Genomic DNA, 20,307 nt, shown 5'->3' with positions numbered 1-20,307 from the left:
GAACTGGAAAATATCATCCTGAGTGAGCTAACCCAATCACAGAAAGACATACATGGTATGCACTCATTGATAAGTGGCTATTAGCCCAAATGCTTGAATTACCCTAGATCCCTAGAACAAACAAAACTCAAGATGGATGATCAAAATGTGAATGCTTCACTCCTTCTTTAAATGAGGAAAAAGAATACCCTTGGCAGGGAAGGGAGAGGCAAAGATTAAAACAGAGACTGAAGGAACACCCATTCAGAGCCTGCCCCACATGTGGCCCATACATATACAGCCACCCAATTAGACAGGATGGATGAAGCAAAGAAGTGCAGACCGACAGGAGCCGGATGTAGATCGCTCCTGAGAGACACAGCCAGAATACAGCAAATACAGAGGCGAATGCCAGCAGCAAACCACTGAACTGAGAATAGGACCCCCGTTGAAGGAATCAGAGAAAGAACTGGAAGAACGTGAAGGGGCTCGAGACCCCATATGTACAACAATGCCAAGCAAACAGAGCTTCCAGGGACTAAGCCACTACCTAAAGACTATACATGGACTGACCCTGGACTCTGACCCCATAGGTAGCAATGAATATCCTAGTAAGAGCACCAGTGGAAGGGGAAGACCTGGGTCCTGCTAAGACTGAACCCCCAGTGAACTAGACTATGGGGGGGAGGGCGGCAATGGGGGGAGGGTTGTGAGGGGAACACCCATAAGGTAGGGGAGGGGGATGTTTGCCTGGAAACCGGGAAAGGGAATAACACTCGAAATGTATATAAGAAATACTCAAGTTAATTAAAAAAAAAATAAAAAAAATCTAAAAAAAAAAAAAAGAAAGTTTCAATAATCTTTCTCCCAACAGTCAACTGGCTTCTTTCTGAGTAAGCTTTGTAAATCAAACTGATTATTACCTGGACTGTGCTTCACTAGCTGCTCTCATATTCTAGTGTTTATTTTCCAAACCAATAGTTCACAGCCTCTTGCATTGAGTTCTTTCTGATTTCAAAACTAGGTATTTATTTCGACATTCCCAGAAAACTTCATTCCCAGTACTTTTTATGACTTTATTCTCCTTATTATTATCTCAATTACAGGCTTGTCTAAGGTCAATACTATTCATATATCCAATGTACTTTTCTCTATATGTTGGCAAGCAGCTTATAGAAGTAAAGTAAGAAGGAAAAATACAAAAGTTTCTTAACTAAAGTATGGTGAGAAAGCTATTCAGAGTTATATACCTGAATCATCTTCCCATACGAAATACAACAATGAGAAGGTAAAATCTTGATCTGTGCAAAACTGACCTTAGGTAACAGTTACAAATCATTTTCAGAGCAGTACTTCCTTATAAATTTTTAACCATTTTGGCATTATACTTCCAATGAGAAATATCAACAAAATCGTCTGTAAATGCAGGAAATTAAACAAGAATATTTGACAGGACAAACAGCTTTAGATTCTCTGATGCCATTAGGTATATATGCCTGGCCCTTAATAATTGATTCTTTGTTAAAGAGCAATTACTGTTCATTAAATGAGAGTTTCCATTCTCAGGACCCATGTGGCAGCTCACAACTACCTGTAACTCCAGGTCCTGGAAATACAAGGCCTCTTTTGCCCCCTATGGACCCCAGGGACATATTCAGTGCACACAGACCCATACAAGCAACACCCTCATGAACATAAATAACACATAAATAGACCTTTAAGAAGATATATGAGTATACATTATATGCATCTAATATTTCATTACGTATAACTAGTTTATTATACTTAGAATCTTGATCTAAATTGATTTACTGTAGAGTATGACATTGTATAACTTAAAAATTTCTCAATTGATTACATTTATTGTGTGAAGAAAGTATTACATGCATTTAAAATTAATTCACTAGAGTATTCTAATCCATATATTTTTGCTGGAATAGTTTAATTTTATGCCAACTCTGCCATAATCCACCTCAGAAATATTGCTTTAATTAGCAAGTTTCTAGGATACAATGTTTTTTTCTGGGTTTTATGCAATAGAATTTTTTCCATAGAATATCTTCTAGGAGCATTTAAATAATAGGCAGATTTTAGGAATAAATTATTGTCCTGTAGAAATTTAGCATCCAACAACATTGATAATTTCATAAATAGTAATATTTTTTTCAGAATATTTTCAGTGATTATTCCTTTTCTGAATTTTCAGAGACTTGCTCTGTAGCTCAGGGTGACATAAATCTCCTTGTGTCTCAAGATGATCTTAAACTTATGACAAAGTACTTTCATCATTTGAGTGCTAGGGATATATGTATGTGTGACCATGCCAGGTTTTCTTTTTCTATACATAAAAGCACCACATGCAGTGAGTGTTTTTAGTGCAGCTTCTTTTTCTTAACTACTAAGCAAAATTGAAGCCATTTTTCTTCAAGCATTTATGCGTTGAGGGCTACACATGCCTGAGGCTTTTCCCAAGGCCCAAGTGTACAGTAAAGTCATATAACTCCTTCTCTAAGCCAGAAACATGCTTGGCAGAATCAACAATGGCCTGTGTCATGGCCTTGGAAGGTTTTCCCTGAGGGTTTGAAGTGGGAAGAAGGAAAACAGTTTCTTCTTTAACCCCAGAAACATCCTTGGAGGAAATAGTGATGGCTTGGGATTATGAAAACCCAAATCTTTCTACAGTAAGGGAATATGCATATCATTTCAAAGATGCTATATGCTTTGTCTAAGATGTCCTTTGTCTACCTTGATTTCCCTTCATGGAAGATTGCTTGATTAGCTTTCCACTGACTCTGAATACTATATGAGTTTCTGCACTCAATACATTTGTTTGGTATAAGGCATAGCTGGAAAAGAACTCCTTATCTCAGCTTTTCTATATTCTGTATTTTTTCATCTACCTGCCAAACCCTACTAAAGTCCCTGTCCCTGTCGATAAAGAATGACACACAAGGCTTGGGCATTTGTATAGGAGTTTTAATCCAGTAAACGTGGTTCCTATAGCAAGGGATCACATCAAAAGGCCTTCTAGTTCTGTGTGACCTGGTAGGAATTCACACGGGCAATATACCCTTAATTCCTCTTGTTGGAATGGAGTCATGCCCTTACTACATACCTTTAATCCCAGTCAATGGAGGTAAACTAAGTTTGTAGAAGGAAGCAGCCATGTTTGAAAGTGACATCAAATTGAGGGACAGACAATGTGATGAATCAGAGAAATATATGAAAGAGTGTGTCAGTGATAGGATCTTTACAATTTTCATGAGAAAAGTACAAAACAGAGGTGAAGAAAGAGGAGAGTTCATTCCAGGGATGCAAGACTGTTTCAATGTACAATAATCCACAATATAAACAAACTCAAAGGAATAAAAAAACACACATGATCATCTCACTATATACTGAGAAAGCATTTAACAAATTTCAATACTACTTCATGGTAATAGTCTTGGAAATCTCAGAACTTTAAGGTTCACCCCTAAAAACAGTAAAAACAATATATAGCAAACCAGTAGCCAACATTAAACTAAATACAGAGAAACTTGAAGCAATCCCACTAAAATCAGGGACTAGACAAGGCTGCCCACTCTCTCCTTTCATATTAAATATTGTACTTGAACTCTTTACCAAGGCGATTAGACAGCAAAAAGAGGTCAAAGGGATACAACTTGAAAAGGAAGAAGTCACATATCACTATCTGCAGATGATATAATAGTATACTTAAGTGATTCCAAACATTCTACCAGAGAACTCCTTCTACTGATAAACAACTTCAGCAAAGTCACTGATATAAAATTAGCTCAAACAAATCAGTATCCTTCCTCTACTCAAGATATAAATAGGCTAAGAAAGAAATTAGGGAAATGACACTCTAAAACATGCTCACAAATAATATAAAATTCCTTGGTATGACACTTACTAATCAAGTAAAAGATCTGTATGACAAGAACTTCAGTCAGAAGCTTCTAAGCCATGTATTTGCCTAGCCTGTGTATGATCTTATCTTATTACTTCTGGTTAATGAAAGCACCTTTACAGCCAACCACTATTGGTGTTATTCATATATCTCCTGTTATTTGTGACTTTTGAAGTCAGGTTTGACTGAATACTGCTTTCCTGAATTCCTTATCTATTCATTTTTTCCTTTATTTTATATGATTCTTCAGATCCTCTGATTTTTACCATGGTATTTGATTTCCTTTTGAATGATGTATTATGTTATTAGTTATCATGTTTCTCCTCCATATTATTTACACACTTTACAAGCACATGTGTACACATACACACACACAGACACACACACACACACAGACACAGACACACAGCACATATTCAGTCACATAATTTTGAATAATAAAAATAAATCTTTGAAACAAAGTAAAAGCTGAGAAAATTCTTTAATAATTGTGTTAAAATGAGGTTACAGAAGTAGATAATTGGTTCAAGATATTAGGAGTATTGGCACACAATGGTAAATGCTTTGAAATCACAGAAGTGTCATGTTTGTAATGTAGATGTGATAAAATTTAATTTGCTTCCCTTCACACTTTTAGACAGTCTTTCTATATTGTCTAATCTTGTTTTGAGCTAATGGTTCAAGCAATTCTGCTTACTTAAATTTTTAAGTAAGTCAGGCTATAGTTACCAGACTCTCTTGACATTTTATCAACAGAGTAAGTAGATAAGAAGAATAAGGGGTTAAGTTGAAAGATGAAATAGACACACAGAGTGGTTATTTATATGCATCATTTTGTAATGTTCATTAACATATGATTGAAATCATGTAATTATTCTTATTTAAATAATTTATTAGACATCCTGCATGTTACTGTGCCATGATGTTAATTTTATTATATAATTTATACAATTTTAGAGTCTTAGAATGCATTTCACTCAAACAGATAATGACTCATATCTGAAGCATCAATATTAATATCCTCTTTTATAAGTTTAACTAAGTGCTCACAAGGGCATACTGTGCTTGGAAGTCTGGGGAATCATGTATTTATCTAAGAAGCCTTAATCTATTTTTGTTCCTAAGTATTAATAAGTAAGATATTCATTAGATATTCATTATGTTTGCATGTATACTTATTCTATAAGAAGTTCAATAAGACTCTAAACATTTTGGCATTAAATCAGCTGAAGGAAGTAAAAATCCTCTACGAAAAAATATTAAACCTTTGAAGAAAAAGAATTGAGGAAGATATAAAATGCCCAGGAATCCTATGGCCATGGATTGGTAGAACTAATAACACAAAATAGATCATTTGACCAAAAACAACAAAAAAAGCAATTTTCAGTGAAATTCCAATCAAAATCTTATAACCATCTCTACAGAAACAAACAAAAATCCTAAATTTCGTATAGAAACACAATATTTCCTAGATAGTTTAATCAATTATCAGTAAAAATCAAACAAGGCTGAATGGATTACCATACCAGTTCCATAGAGTTATAGTAACAATAACATCATGATGCAGGCATGAAAACAAACATGAAGACTGTTGGGCAAAATAGAAGATATAATCTCAACTTATGATATTTGACAAAAATGACAAAATATGCATTAAAAAAGACATCATCCTTAGAAAGCTGTGCTAAGAAAACAAATATCTACATGTAGAAAAATAAAATTGAATCTATATATATAACACCTTGGCAAAATTGCACATGAGAAGGATAAAAAGCACACATTAAACCTGCTACGTTGAAACTACTTGAAAAAGATAGAGTTAGCACACTACAAGAAATACACACAAAAATTACTTTCTTAATTGAATTCTATCTACTCAGAAATCAGAACCAGTAACTGATGAATGCGAACCCAGAAGCCAAAATTCTTCTGAACAGCTTGGGGAAGGAGAATATATTTGCCAGTGATATATTCAATAGAAGATGACTATTTAGCTTGTACAAAGAACTCTAAAACAAAGTTGAGAAAATTATGAGAACTACATTCATCGCAGAATGTTTAAAGAGAGAGAAATAGTAGTCTATTGCCCAGAAAAAAGCACAGAAACTGATTATCCCATTCAAAATTGTCAGTCATAAAAATACATCTACAAGTAACATTATATAGATTAGGCAGATTATAATTAGAAATGTACATACATATATATGCTGACAATAAAATTAATAAAATGAGGATGAATTTGAAAGAGAACAAGGGTGGTATATAAGGCTTTGGAAGCAGGAAAGTAAAGGAATATATATTACAATTATATTATAATTTCTAACTTTAAAATGTACAAAAAAAGAAAACAAGTGACCTAGTTTAAAAATGGGCTGTAAGTGTATACAGTTTTCCCAAAAGAAGAAACAAAAACCAGTAAGAAATGTCTTTAAAACTTCCAACAACTTAACAATCAGAGATGCACAAATTAAAAAACTATTTTGGCTTTCATTTTACACAGGTTAGCAAAGATGAAGAAAACAATAACCAATACGATAGTGTGGTGAAAATGGAGCTTTCACTCACTATTGGCAGAAATATAAACTAGTAAACACAATCTGGAAATCAGAATGAATATTCTCAAAAAACATAAGGAGGTCTACTATGGGATCCAGATTAACCACCCCTTGACATATACACAAAATATTCTATATCCTAGTATGGAGGTATCTCAAAAGCCATATTCAGTAATGTTCTATTCTTAATACTTAAGAAATGAAAAAAATATCAAGCTATCACTCGTCACTGAAATCATCCTTTCCTAATGTATGCAGCATAGCTGTATTTTTGGTATGTGGTAGTTTTGAATGGTTAGCACCACTCACATTTTCTATGATAGAATCTTTTAACGGGCAACATTACTAACATACAACACTGTAGAACTTGACAATTCACATGAAACTCCTAGATTTGAACAGTGATAAAAAGCTGAACCTCAAAATGTATTACAGAGCAATAGTGATAAAAATTGTATGGTATTGGTACAGAGACAGGCAAGTAGATCAATAGAATAAAATTGAAGACCCAGAAATGAAACCAACAACCTATCTTAACTTTAACCTAACTTTTTTAACCTAACTTGACCTTAACAAAGGAGCTAAAACAATCCAGTGGGAAAAAGATAGCATTTTCAACAAATGGTGCTGATTCAAGAGGGCCAGCATGTAGAAAAATGCAAGTCCATCCATTCTTGTCACCCTGTAAAAAGTGGATCAAGAACCTTTATATAAAACCAGATACACTCAATAGAAGAAAAAGTAGGGCAGAGCCTCGGACACATGGGCACTGGGGAAAAGTTCCTGAACAGAACATCAGTGGCTTATGCTCTAAGATCAAGAATTGACAAATGAGACATCATAAAATTGCAAAACTTTTGTAAAGCAAAGGACACTGTCATTGGCACAAAATGGCAACCCACAAATTGGGGAAAGATCTTTACCAATCCTACATCTGATGGAAGGCTAAAATATCTAATATATACAAAGAACACAAGAAGTTAGAATCCAGAGAATTAAATAACCCTATTAAAATGGGGTACAGAGATAAACAAATAATTCTCAGCTGAAAAATATTGAATGTCTGAAAAGTACATAAAGAAATGCTCAACATCCTTAGTTATCAGGGAAATGCAAATCAAAACAACCCTGAGATTCTACCTCATACCAATGAGAATGGCTAAGAACAACTCAGGTGAAAACAGATGCTGGCGTGAATGTGGAGAAAGAAGAACACTCTTCCATTGTTGGTGGGAATGCAAGCTGGTACAACCACTCTTGAAATGAATCTAGAGGTTCCTCAGAAAATTGGACATTGTACTACCTGAGGACCCAGCTATAGCACTTCTGGACATATACACAAAAGATGGTACAGCATACAACAAGGGCACATGCTCCACTATGTTCATAGGAATCTTATTTATAATAGCCAGAAGCTGGAAAGGAACCAGATGTCTCTCAACAGAGTAATGGATACAGAAATGTAGTATATTTACACCAAAGAGTACTACTCAGCTCTTAAAATCTATCACTTCATGAAATTCAGAGGCAAATGGAGGAAACTAGAAAATATCATCCTGAGTGAGGTAACCCAATCACAAAAAACCACACATGGTATGCACTCACTGATAAATGGATATTAGCCCCAAAACTCGAATAACCCATGATACAATACACAGACCACCTAAAGCTCTAGAAGAAGGATGGCCAAAGTTCAGATGCTTACCAAAGTTCAGTCCGTCTTAGACAGGGAACAAATATACTCATGGTAGGAAATTATGGAGACAAAGTTTGGAGCAGAGACTGAAGGAATGGCTGTTCAGAGACTGCCCTACCCAGGGACCCAGCCCATCTATAGACCACCACCTAACCCAGACAATATTGCTGATGCCAAGAACTGCAGGTTTACAGGAGCCTGATGTAGCTGTCTCCTGAGAGTCTCTGCTAGAACAAGACAAACAGAGGCAAATACTCGCAGCCAATCATTAAACTGAGAATGGGCTCCCCATTCAAGGTTTTAGAGAAAGGATTGAAGGAGTTAAAGGGGCTTGCATCCCCATAAGAACAAAAATATCAACCAACCAGAATACTCAGGTACTAAATCACAATCCAATGAGTACACAGGGACAGACCCATGGCTCCAGCTGTATATGTAGCAGAAGATTGTCTTGTTAGGCACTAAATTGAGGAGAAGCCCTTGGTCCTGCCAAGCCTGGATCCTTGAGGAAAGGGGCATAATATTTCTAAGATAAATAAAAGATATCCAACTAAAAAAAGCTGAAGATAGTCTGGGAGAGTAAACTAATGGTGTCCATTTTCATAGTAATGGGGATTACAGTGAATTAATTGATTAAATATCAGTCTGTTTCTATAATTCCAGTAGAGGCAAAAAATGAATATAAAAGGTAGAAACAATTACTAGGTTTTTACCTCCTATTTATTTTCTGACTAAACTCTAATATGTCAAGAGAAGTTATTTCAAAATGATGCCATGAGACATAACAAGCTTCTTTAATAGAAAGTGAAAACATCATTTTTTTAATATTTTATTTTAACTTTTGTTTGAATACTCAAATTATCTGTTTATTTTGCAAAGAGTCAGAGATTTTTTTTCTTGAAAGAAAGGTATATAAAGAACACAGTTAGGTGGTGAGGGAGTCAAGAGATATCTAGAAGGCATTAGGGGAGGGGAAGGAAACAGGATCAAAACATACTATAGAGAAAAAATAAATTTCATAATTTCAATAAAAATCTTGCTTTCACACCATAGCCTTCTATACTATCATTTCTTTTTAGAAGAATCTGAATGCTAGCCCGATTATCTTTATTTTCACTGAACAAGAGCAAATATATAATGAGGTTTCTTCTCTGTTTCTAAATGGTTGAATCAAAAATTCCCCTACCATTGGAAAGTCAACATGGTTCCAAGTTTCCAAATCAAATGAATTATCCCTATTAGATTCAGTATCTTTCCACGTGGAAAAAAAAGGATTCAGTGACTTTGCTTATAGAGGAAATCTATATATCCACAGCTATATAGGGAGCACTTATCTCAATAAAACAAAACCAGATATATGATATGTGTGTTTGTGTATAAGCTAAGATACTGAATATATATGATGATTTGGATATTTTGATTGGTTTTGTTTTATTGAGACAAGTTCTTCCTACATAGCTGTGGCTGTCCTGGTGTTCACAGATATCTACCTCACACTGTCTCCAAATCTCCCAGTGTAGGATAATGTCAGGGTGGGGAGGCAGGAAGGGGGGTGGTGGGGAGGGCCAACACCCTTATCGAAGAAGGGGTGGGATGGGATAGGGGGCTTATGGATGGGAAACTGGGGAAGGTAATACCATTTAGAATGTAAATAAAATATATCGAATAAAAATGTAGATATATAATTCAAAAAATAAACTCTCAATTAAAAAAGATTTTTAATATTATTTTTCTTAACTTGGTTGGCTGGGATCTAGAAAAATACTTAGAATTAACAGGTTAACAAGTGAGATTGAAGACTTAGGATGGTTTTTCTGGGTGGCTTTGGATTGGCCCAAACTTCACATTTTATAATAATAAAATAATAATTATAATAGCTGTAGAATGTGTTGAGAATATTTTATCTTGAGATGTGGGGATCTTTCCAGGGTAACTCAAGCTCTGCTTCAGCCACTTACCCAAAAGTCAATGTGTTCATCATTAGAGTCTAATATATTCACTCATTTTTGGATCCCTTGAATTTCAGAGACAATTGAAAACTTCTAAACCATTGTTCCTCTGTCTCAGATAAAACTGGTCTGTGTTGCGTGTAATAATAACAAATACATGATCATAACAAATTGTTGGAACTTGACTGAAGCCCATGGTACTAAGAATTATTTCTTTTCTTTTATAGCAACACTAGATTAAAATTAGTTTCTATGTGCTCATAAAAAAGCACAAAATCAGAAAGTCCATAATGGCAAAAAGCATTTTGTGAACACAAAATATTATGGTACAAAGATCCACAGGTGGAAAGTTGTCAGTCTAAGAAATCAATTGTGAAACATCAAAAACATTAATGTATTTTTCACTCAGGGAGTCTTTGAGTTATTCTATTATTTCACTGTAACTAATCTTATTGCATCCAACTGACCATGCTGTGAAATTAGGAAATTGCACAATCTCAGGCTGATTATTGTTCATATACCTAGGAGTGTCTCCATTATTATATCTGTGCAGAGTATGTCACACATGTATACACATTTTACCATGAAATCTGAAAAAGTACATCCAGAATTGAAGATGACCTGTAAGTTATCAAATGCCTTTCAGTTTGAGAGACAACAATTACTGCCTTCTCATTATGTTTCCATCCAGTTCTATCTTTATATCAAGCCCCATCATCCCAAAGAAAAATAAATGTGCTGCATTATCTCTGCCCCCCCCCACTGATAATCTTTCACTGATTTATGACTTAATGTGATGCCCTCAGCTTGGATAACTTGGCTCAAGCTGACTGAACCTGATTAAATTGTGCTCCCCCATTGGTACAGACATTAGAGGTGGGACATGAAACTTATTCACATGAAGGGAAAGTACTGATGTTATAAACTAGGTAATTTTAGTTTTATACATACTCAGAAAAGCATCAAAAGTCTGACCTATAACAAATATTTTGAATATAAGTTTTGCATTTACACAGGTGTATATATGTATGATTGAAACCATGGTTGAAATACTATCTGTTGTCTCACTCAAGTATATTGTTATTAATGCAGATGTTTTGACAACAATTATATTATTATAGTGACATGACTTATTATTTATTCAATTAATTTTAAGTGGAAAAGAAAATAATCATGACCGTTTTATAAAATCAATTTTGGACTAAGTCAGAATTTCAATTAGAAAAAAATGCATAATTATTTCTGACTACTATTCTGAAGCAAACTCAAGAAATACTTGTGAACATTTTCAGATACTAATATAAAATGTTTGGAAAAATTTAGTGAAGTATTTATTAACCATTCATAGAGGGAAAATGGAGAAAAGGAAAAGTGTGAAGAATGAGATCAGACAACTTGAACACTGCCTTCTTAATAACAACAGAGAAATGAAATCATCATTGTTAGGTCAAAGCCAAAACTCTGCTTTTCAAACAAATTCCAGTGACACGCCTTTGAGGTACCTAAGCCTGGACACAGAGGTCCTGATTAAGCCAAGATTATTGTTGTGCTCAGGACTTGCCTCATCCTACCTAAGACAGATCTTAAAGACTCTCTCAGGGGCTTTCTGTTGGGTTATACTGTGTCTCAATAATTGGCTTCAAGAGCTTTCTTTGAAAGTTTCAATTGGTTACATTCTACCTGCTACTACTTTTGCCACAACTATCATTCAAGAAACATAAAAATACTATTGCTACTATGAAACCTCACAACCAAAAGCAAGTTGTGGAGATAAGGGTTTATTCAACTTAGAATTCCACACTACTCTCCGTCATCAACAGCAAACAGGACATGAATCTAAACAGGGTAGGAACCTGGAAACAGAAGCCATGGAGTATAAAGGCTATAGAGATGTTTCACTAAATGGCTTGTTCATCATGTTTCTTCATTTAGAACTATGTCAGGGATCACAGGACCCATAATGGGTTGGCACCACCTCCATTGATCAGTAATTAAGAAAATGCTTTACATCTAGATAACATGGTGATATTTCATCTATTGAGGTTTCCTCATTTTAGATAATTTTAGCTCATGTCAAGTTGACAAACAAAACAAAACAAAACAAAACAAAAACCTTAGGAAGTTGCCACTGAACTAGGTTTAAAAACCATTCCTTAGATTTCAATCCAAACCAGTCCCTCAATTTCAAAGATCTCTTCCTGCATTCCAATCCTATCTCTCCACAGTCTCCTCAGCTGAACTTGTACTTCCTGTTGTTTTGACTCCCTAGACTATCCATAAAATCTATTTTTCTCTCTGTGTTCCATGGGTACCCCCTAGTCCCTTCCTCTAATAGCTAACCTCTCTGGGTTTATGGATTATAGGGTGGTTATCATTTATTGAATAGCTAATGTCCACAAATAAGTGAACACATATCAAAATTGTCTTTCTCATTCTGACATATCTTATTCACGATGATTTTTCTACATCTGGCCATTTCCCTGCAAATGTCACGATATCACTTTTTTTCTTTTAACAGCCAAATAATACTCCTTTGTCTAAATGTACCATATTTTCTTCATTCATTTCTCTGTTGATGGACATCTAGGTTGTTTTCCAGTTTCTGGCTATTATGAATAAAGCAGCAATGAACATATTTGAGCAAGTGTCCTGTGGTAGGATGGGACATCTGTTAGGTATGCCTTTAAGAGTGGTATAGCTAGGTCTTGAGGTAGTTCAATTTCAAACTTTCTGAGGAACCACCACATTCATTTCTGTAGTGGAAATACAGATTTGAACTGCAAACAACAGTGTTCGAGTATTGCTCTTGTTTCACATCTTGACCAACATGAGCTGTTGTTGACCACAGCCATTCTGACAAGTGTAATTCTGAATCTCAGAAGTAGTTTTGATTTGCATTCATGCTGACTAAGGATAACAAACATATCTTTAAGTATTTCTCAGCCATTAAAGTTTTCTCTTTTATATTTCTTTTTATATTCTATTTTAACATCATTAGGAACATTTATGATTTCAACTTTAATACTTATAAAATCAAGGGTGGCACTGAAAATATAAACTTAAATTAAATTAAATTGAATAAACAAGATATTGTATTGCCTTGGGAGTGGAAATGTGGTATTCTCCAGTCCAAAAAAATAACACACCTAATTTAAGATTCAAAATATCAATGAGAAAACAGGACTTTTATTTGGTTTCTTGCATATGTGTGTACATATTCGTGTGCCTACATGTTCACAAATATGTTAGTACCCTTGTACATGAATGTTTCCGTGCAGGGCTGGGTTTAAATATTTATTTGGTGTTCTGACCTAGGAGTTCTAAACCATTTTCTGATAGGAAAGTTTGTTTCATTGGCTTGGACTTCACCTAGTAATCTTAGCTTTTTGTTTATGATCTCTAAGGATATAGCTGCCGTTACTTCCTCAATACTTGGAGTATAAGTATGAGCTACCCACCTAATAGAATTTCTTAATGTGTGTTCGATTTATTAAACTCAGGTCCTCATGCTTTCAAGGCAAACTCTTTACTGACTGAACTATTTTCCAGCTCCTGAACAAGAACTTAAAACATTAATTATTATTGAAATACATAAAAATGACATATCTAGTCTTTGTAGAACTAGAATACTAACAAAAGTAAAGATAGAGAGCAAGAATAGGTAGTGTCAGAAAATCATATTATCTGTAAAATGTAGTCTTCACCATTATGAAAAACAGCTGAATACCCACAAAGATGCTACTCCATTTGGATATAATAAATATTTTGACCTGCGTTGACAGGAAGCTTCCATGTTTTTGAAGAATATTAGAATACACTCCAAATGTTTTACCACATTGGCTGACTTCTTTACAATCCCACTAAGAATTTTGTTAATTTGGCAATCAGTGTGATTTTTTCATCAAAATCCTGACATATTGGCTCATTAATGCATTCAATAGTATTAGAATATGTGCCAAAATTCAGTAGCAGTATAGGCCAGATTGACGAGGTTATTAGGAACACACTTCACAATCCCACTGTTGCCTGAACATCAATTAGTCATTAGTTTCCCTGTTAGCATATAGATGTACTTAGAGTTCAATCTTTTTTTCCTCCAACCATGATACAAAGAAGAGGAGAATGATACAAAGAAGAGGAGGAGAAAGAGATGGAGGAAGAAGAAATTTTAATCTCTTCTGGCCAAGTTGAGAAATATTAAGATACTATATTAATTGCAAACATTAAGGGAAATAATTAACTCTTATCATTTTGTAAGGATTCAGAAAAATGTTTCTTCTCCAAATGGACACGTGCATCATCCGGCAAGTGGGGTCCATAATAGGATATGATTTTATCTAGTTCTCATCAGGGATGCCCTTGTATTGCCTTGGAAATATAGGAGGGAACATAATTGACCTGGTTCTTCCATATCTGAGTAACTGGTATTGGCATTTCCTCAGTGTTTTTGATATTCCAGTGGCATGACATATTGAACAAGGACAATGTTGGATGTAGCGTTCCACAAGCTTCCCAAGGCAGACCAGCCAGTGCCCACAGCTGCCTGGAACACTTTTTTTTGCGATATCTCTGGCATATTTATGTGTGCAGAAGGATCCATGCCATCTGGAGGGCCATTTTTTGAGAATAATTTTTTCAAAACCCATTAACATGACAACTTTTAAATAGAAAAATAAGCATTTTAATTTAGATTCATCAGTTAGTTACCTAACTTGATTTTTTTGGTCTATTTTCAATGTCAGATTACTGGTTAATACAACTTTTGCATGAAAACTGATTATGGAGGGTCTCAATAAATTTGAGAAAAATATGTTCATATTAGCTGTGAACTGTATAATACTTTGAAATCATATAAGGAAAAGTTTAATTGAATAGCTTATTGGTTTGTGATGTTCAATCCTAAATATTACTAACAAAGCAGTGTTACTTATTGAATTCTGTGATGTAACTTCTAATACTTATGAATAATTTGTTCTATAAGTATTCTTCAATTGCTGAATGGATAATGAATATATAATACATACACAACGGTATATCATTCATGTGTAAAGAAAAGTGAAATCATGAAGTTTACAGGCGAATGAATAAAACTAGAAAGTACATTACTGAGTGAGGTATCACAGATAAATAAAGACAAACACCACATATTTTCTATGGTTGTCAGTTCTTTTTGTCAACCTTACAGAAACTTGAATTACCTAGAAAGTGGGAACATCAATAGAGAAAATTCCACCACCACATGGGTTCATCAGCAAGTATGCAGAACATATTTTCAAGATTAATGATTTGTGTGGGAGGGCCCAACAAACTGTGGAATGTCCTACCTTGCAGTTGCTGGTCCTGGATTATATAAGAAAGCAGACTGAGCTAGGTGAGGAATGCTGACAATAAACAACATTTCTCTGTGGTCTCTGTTGTAGATCCTGTCTTGGTTTCCACCACTGATTAGCTATTAGTGGGATATTTAAATTAAATAGATCATTTCTTCTCTGAGTTGCTTTACTTCATAGTGCTTCATCCCATCATCTGAAAGCAAATGAAGCCACTCTTTTTTATTTATGGATCCTATTTCAAATCTTTAGATAGGAATATATCACTTTCAGTAGCCTGAGGTACTAGAAGTTGAAAAAGTACTATGTAATTGTGGAAAAGGGATAGAAGTTTTAGAGAGAAGAACACCATGGGAGACAGATTGTGTGAAAGTGGAAATGAGACTAGGAAAGTTCAGGAGACAGTCTTATTGGTGAATGAGAGGAGAGAGGGAAGGAGGAGGGATAATAGCACTAAGAAAGTTGGAAAAATGCCTTGCAGAATTGGATTATTTCATGTTTACTTAAAATTTTGTGTGTGTGTGCGTGTGTGTGTGTGTGTGTGTGTGTGTGTGTGTGTGTGTGTACCTGTAACTTAAATGAAAATATGTCATGTGGAGTGGCAATGTTTCTCCCTAAAAGAACTAGTATCAAACATGTGAAACCTCCTTTTGAATTTTTAGCTTGTGGAGTTCAAGAGATCTCCACCCCACCTCAAGTATATACACTATTGCTATTATCTTTAGGTGCATCCAAGAACTAAAGATAAAATTGTATTAATGGAGAGACCTTATGCTTTAAACACAGGACTTCGAGGATTCCAGCTGTATTGTCCTTGAAGCTTCCTCTATAGTAACTAGACCTCACAATGACAGAAGGAACTATTCGAGTTGCCAAGAGAGAAAAGTAATGAAAAAGTAACCAACTGTAATATCTGTGAACCGTAGTAATGACCAGAACAAGATATCTAGAGAAGTGCAGTGTTTGTAACCTGGGAATATGCAACGGCCTCAGAGTTAGATTAAAGGAAACCTCAGTAAGAGGGAAACATGCTAGTTACTGTAACACTAACATATCAACTACAGCTAGTCAACTCACAGATCCTGGATGATAACATACTACTGACACATCCCTAAACCAGTTGCTTTCTGAATAGCTATCCTTGTACTAAAGTTTCTCTCACCCCTCACCATTCTTTTCTACAGAGACTGTTACAAAAATCTCCATCTGGAAAACATGCAGAGAACAACCTATTATGCGGTGTCAAATTTCAGTTTATATGTCTGCAAAGCAACCACTACAATTAAATCTCAGGGAACATTGCTGAGGAGAAAACAGGAAAATTCCCAGAGTTAGACAACCAGAATGTCTCCAGGGAGATACTGAGTTTTATATATATAGGAAATTCACTCTCATGAAATTTTCACAACATGATTGTCTGAATAAGAATTGCAGAATAACACCCAATTGTCATACTGTTGACATTCCAGTGTAAATGTAAAAAGCCTGCGTGGCCTCACCATTAAATGAAATTAAGATGGCTGCTGAGAAAGTTAATCGGTCTTCTCCACAGATGACTTCTTGATAGGTTAGCTAATCCAAATGGACAGCCATAAACACATAAAAAGGGTACTAAATAAACTCAGCAAGTTTTATTGATATACTATATATATATATATATGTGTGTGTGTGTGTGTGTGTGTGTGTGTGTGTGTGTGTGAGAGAGAGAGTGTGTGTGTGTGTGTGTGTGTGTGTGTGTAATATATATCAATCCTAATTAAAGAATAAGACTCCTTGATTAATTTGAGTAGTGGGGTATATGAAAGACTCTGGAGAAAAGAGGATAGGAAAATGACACTGTATATTCAATATTTGTGTAAAATTATCAATAAATAAATACAAAATTGAAAAGGTATATATATATATATATTACTGTGGTCATTATTCACATTAAATAATTCATACAAAAAACAGGATTGTAAGGAAGATTTGTTTATGTTATGTCATTTTGACTTCTGGAATGATCATAGAGAAACTGGGGTCAGTCATAAGTTGGTTCCATGCATCTGTAATAAATATGCAATATGCAAGCAAAGTCAGAGAATGCATATGTGGAAGAACATCATACTGCTACATATCATGTAGGTTACAAGTAGTATCACTGATTCTTCTTTCAGAAAGGTCAACACTTTTATGGATCTAAATGTTTTGTGTAACAGCCCAAGTATTACATTACATTTATTTATGTCAAAATGTCAGCCAAAGAAAGAGGAACAGCTCAGAAACATGTGCCATTTGTAAAATAAATCATTTTACTTTCCAAGAAATGCACTTGCAGTAGTTCAGTTTTAAGAATTGTGACAGCTAGGTCAGGTGGAGGAAGAAGACTGTCTACAAAATTGTTTAGGCATCTGAATTTTGTGACTACATGCAAAAGCGTGGCTGTCAGACAAACATGATACTTACTCATTTTTTCAGAAATATCCTTCGGTTTGGTCTCACATAGGTTTTATAGCTCTAATAGTATCATGTTTTCCACCAGAGCATGTAGCAGGCAATTGTTGTGATTATGTAAAAATGTCACCTTGACAGACTTAGAGTCACCTAGAAGATGGGCCTCATCTTATGTTTGTAAGGATTTTTTTTTCTTTTTGAGTCTTAAGCTGAAAAATGTTAATTGAGGTAGAGAGACCTGGTCACTAGAGCTGGCAACATTCCCTGGAAGAAATAGTGACCCAAATATGGACTATAACTGAAGAACTTGTTGTTGTCAATGATAATATTAATCACTCTCAATTTCTTGACTATACATACAATGTCACCAACTGCCTTAAACTTCTGCTGCTGTAACATCCTCACTGACATGAACTTTAACCTCAAACTGTGAACCAACATGAGCTTTCTGTCCCTTAAGATAGTTGTCAGAGTATGATATCACAATGACAAGAAAAGTAACAGACAACAGTCTGTCTTAATACTTTTAAATTCAAATTTGAATGTTTAATTTTAGTGCAATGCACAATAATCAAAGCTAACTCTGTTAAGATAATGTTTACTTTATTTATTTAAATTGAGATCATTAAAATAAGATTACACTGTCATCTTGATATTCTATATGAAAAAATATTATGATTAAACTAATGTTCTTCCTTTAACATTTCTACACAAAATTCAACAAGAAACATAATCACCTATCAAAAATTGTAAAACATAAACAAATTTCCAGTAGAATGTCCAAATAATCAAGAAGAAATTTACTTTAACCTTTTTTATTGCTATTTACCTAATAATATAATTTATTTGGATACTTTAGTATTGTTAATCTAGTAGATTAAATAATACTGTATACTGTTTTTGTACATCTCACTAGTCTACTGAATGTAATTTTAGGTGTGACTCTTCTATAAAATCAAAGTTGTTTGATGTATATATACTAATTAATTATATTGGTTTATGAGAGCTGAACCTAAGAATGTATGAGGTCATGTAAACATCTGACAGGTCAATTTAGCAAGATTATCTTAAAAAACAAGAAGTATGAACAAAATTAAGACAGTGTTCGACTGATATGTGTAAAGACTCAGGTTCAAACTCATATCAAGAAAAGTATATTTTTTAATGTAGACTTTATTAACATTTATATTTTGGTAATGATATATGGAAATATGAGTGTTAGTCTATTTCTTAGAAACTTGTATGTAATTGTTTTTAATCTGACTGCATAGTAGTTTACCTCTAACATGGATGTGTAATTAAGTAGGAATCTCAGTAGTACGTACAGGTTGGGATTAAGAAGCACTCTCTGCCAGGCAACCCACAACTGATTTTGTAGATTCTTTTATCTTTATAAAGTTATTGAAATTGTTATGTAAAGATTTTCCTTTAACACATATGTTTTATATTAATGACGCTGAACATCATTGTGACAAGTTTTTGTATAACTAACAAGTACTGATAGATATGAATGAAATTTCATTCCTTATTTCTATATTCTCATCATTTCTATAATGTTCATTTTCTAATGGAGGATTTCCTGGTAAACTTGTCATGTCTAGATGTGATCCAATTGCTTGCAAGTTACATTTTCTGAAATTTTTATTTTGAGCAAAGTTGGTAAATTGTGGGATTCACTGATCTGTCATGTCTTAAGATTTCACATGTTGAAGACCCAGAAATGAACCCACACACCTATGGTCACTTGATTTTTGACAAAGGAGCCAAAACCATCCAATGGAAAAAAGATAGCATTTTCAGCAAATGGTGCTGATTCAACTGGAGGTCAACATGTAGAAGAATGCAGATCGATCCATGCTTATCACCCTGTACAAAGCTTAAGTCCAAGTGGATCAAGGACCTCCACATCAAACCAGACACACTCAAATTAATAGTAGAAAAACTAGGGAAGCATCTGGAACACATGGGCACTGGAAAAAATTTCCTAAACAAAACACCAATGGCTTATGCTCTAAGATCAAGAATCGACAAATGGGATCTCCTAAAACTGCAAAGCTTCTGTAAGGCAAAGGACACTGTGGTTAGGACAAAACGGCAACCAACAGATTGGGAAAAGATCTTTACCAATCCTACAACAGATAGAGGCCTTATATCCAAAATATACAAAGAACTCAAGAAGTTAGACCGCAGGGAAACAAATAATCCTATTAAAAAACGGGGTTCAGAGCTAAACAAAGAATTCACAGCTGAGGAATGCCGAATGGCTGAGAAACACCTAAAGAAATGTTTAACATTTTTAGTCATAAGGGAAATGCAAATCAAAACAACCCTGAGATTTCACCTCACACCAGTGAGAATGGCTATGATCAAAAACTCAGGGGACAACAGATGCTGGCAAGGATGTGGAGAAAGAGGAACACTCCTCCGTTGTTGGTGGGATTGCAAACTGGTA

The sequence above is a fragment of the Rattus norvegicus genome, chromosome 2 (genome assembly GCF_021556685.1).
Source record: "Rattus norvegicus strain SHRSP/BbbUtx chromosome 2, alternate assembly SHRSP_T2T, whole genome shotgun sequence".
Taxonomy (NCBI): domain Eukaryota; kingdom Metazoa; phylum Chordata; class Mammalia; order Rodentia; family Muridae; genus Rattus; species Rattus norvegicus.
Note: the sequence above shows the minus strand (reverse complement) of the source record.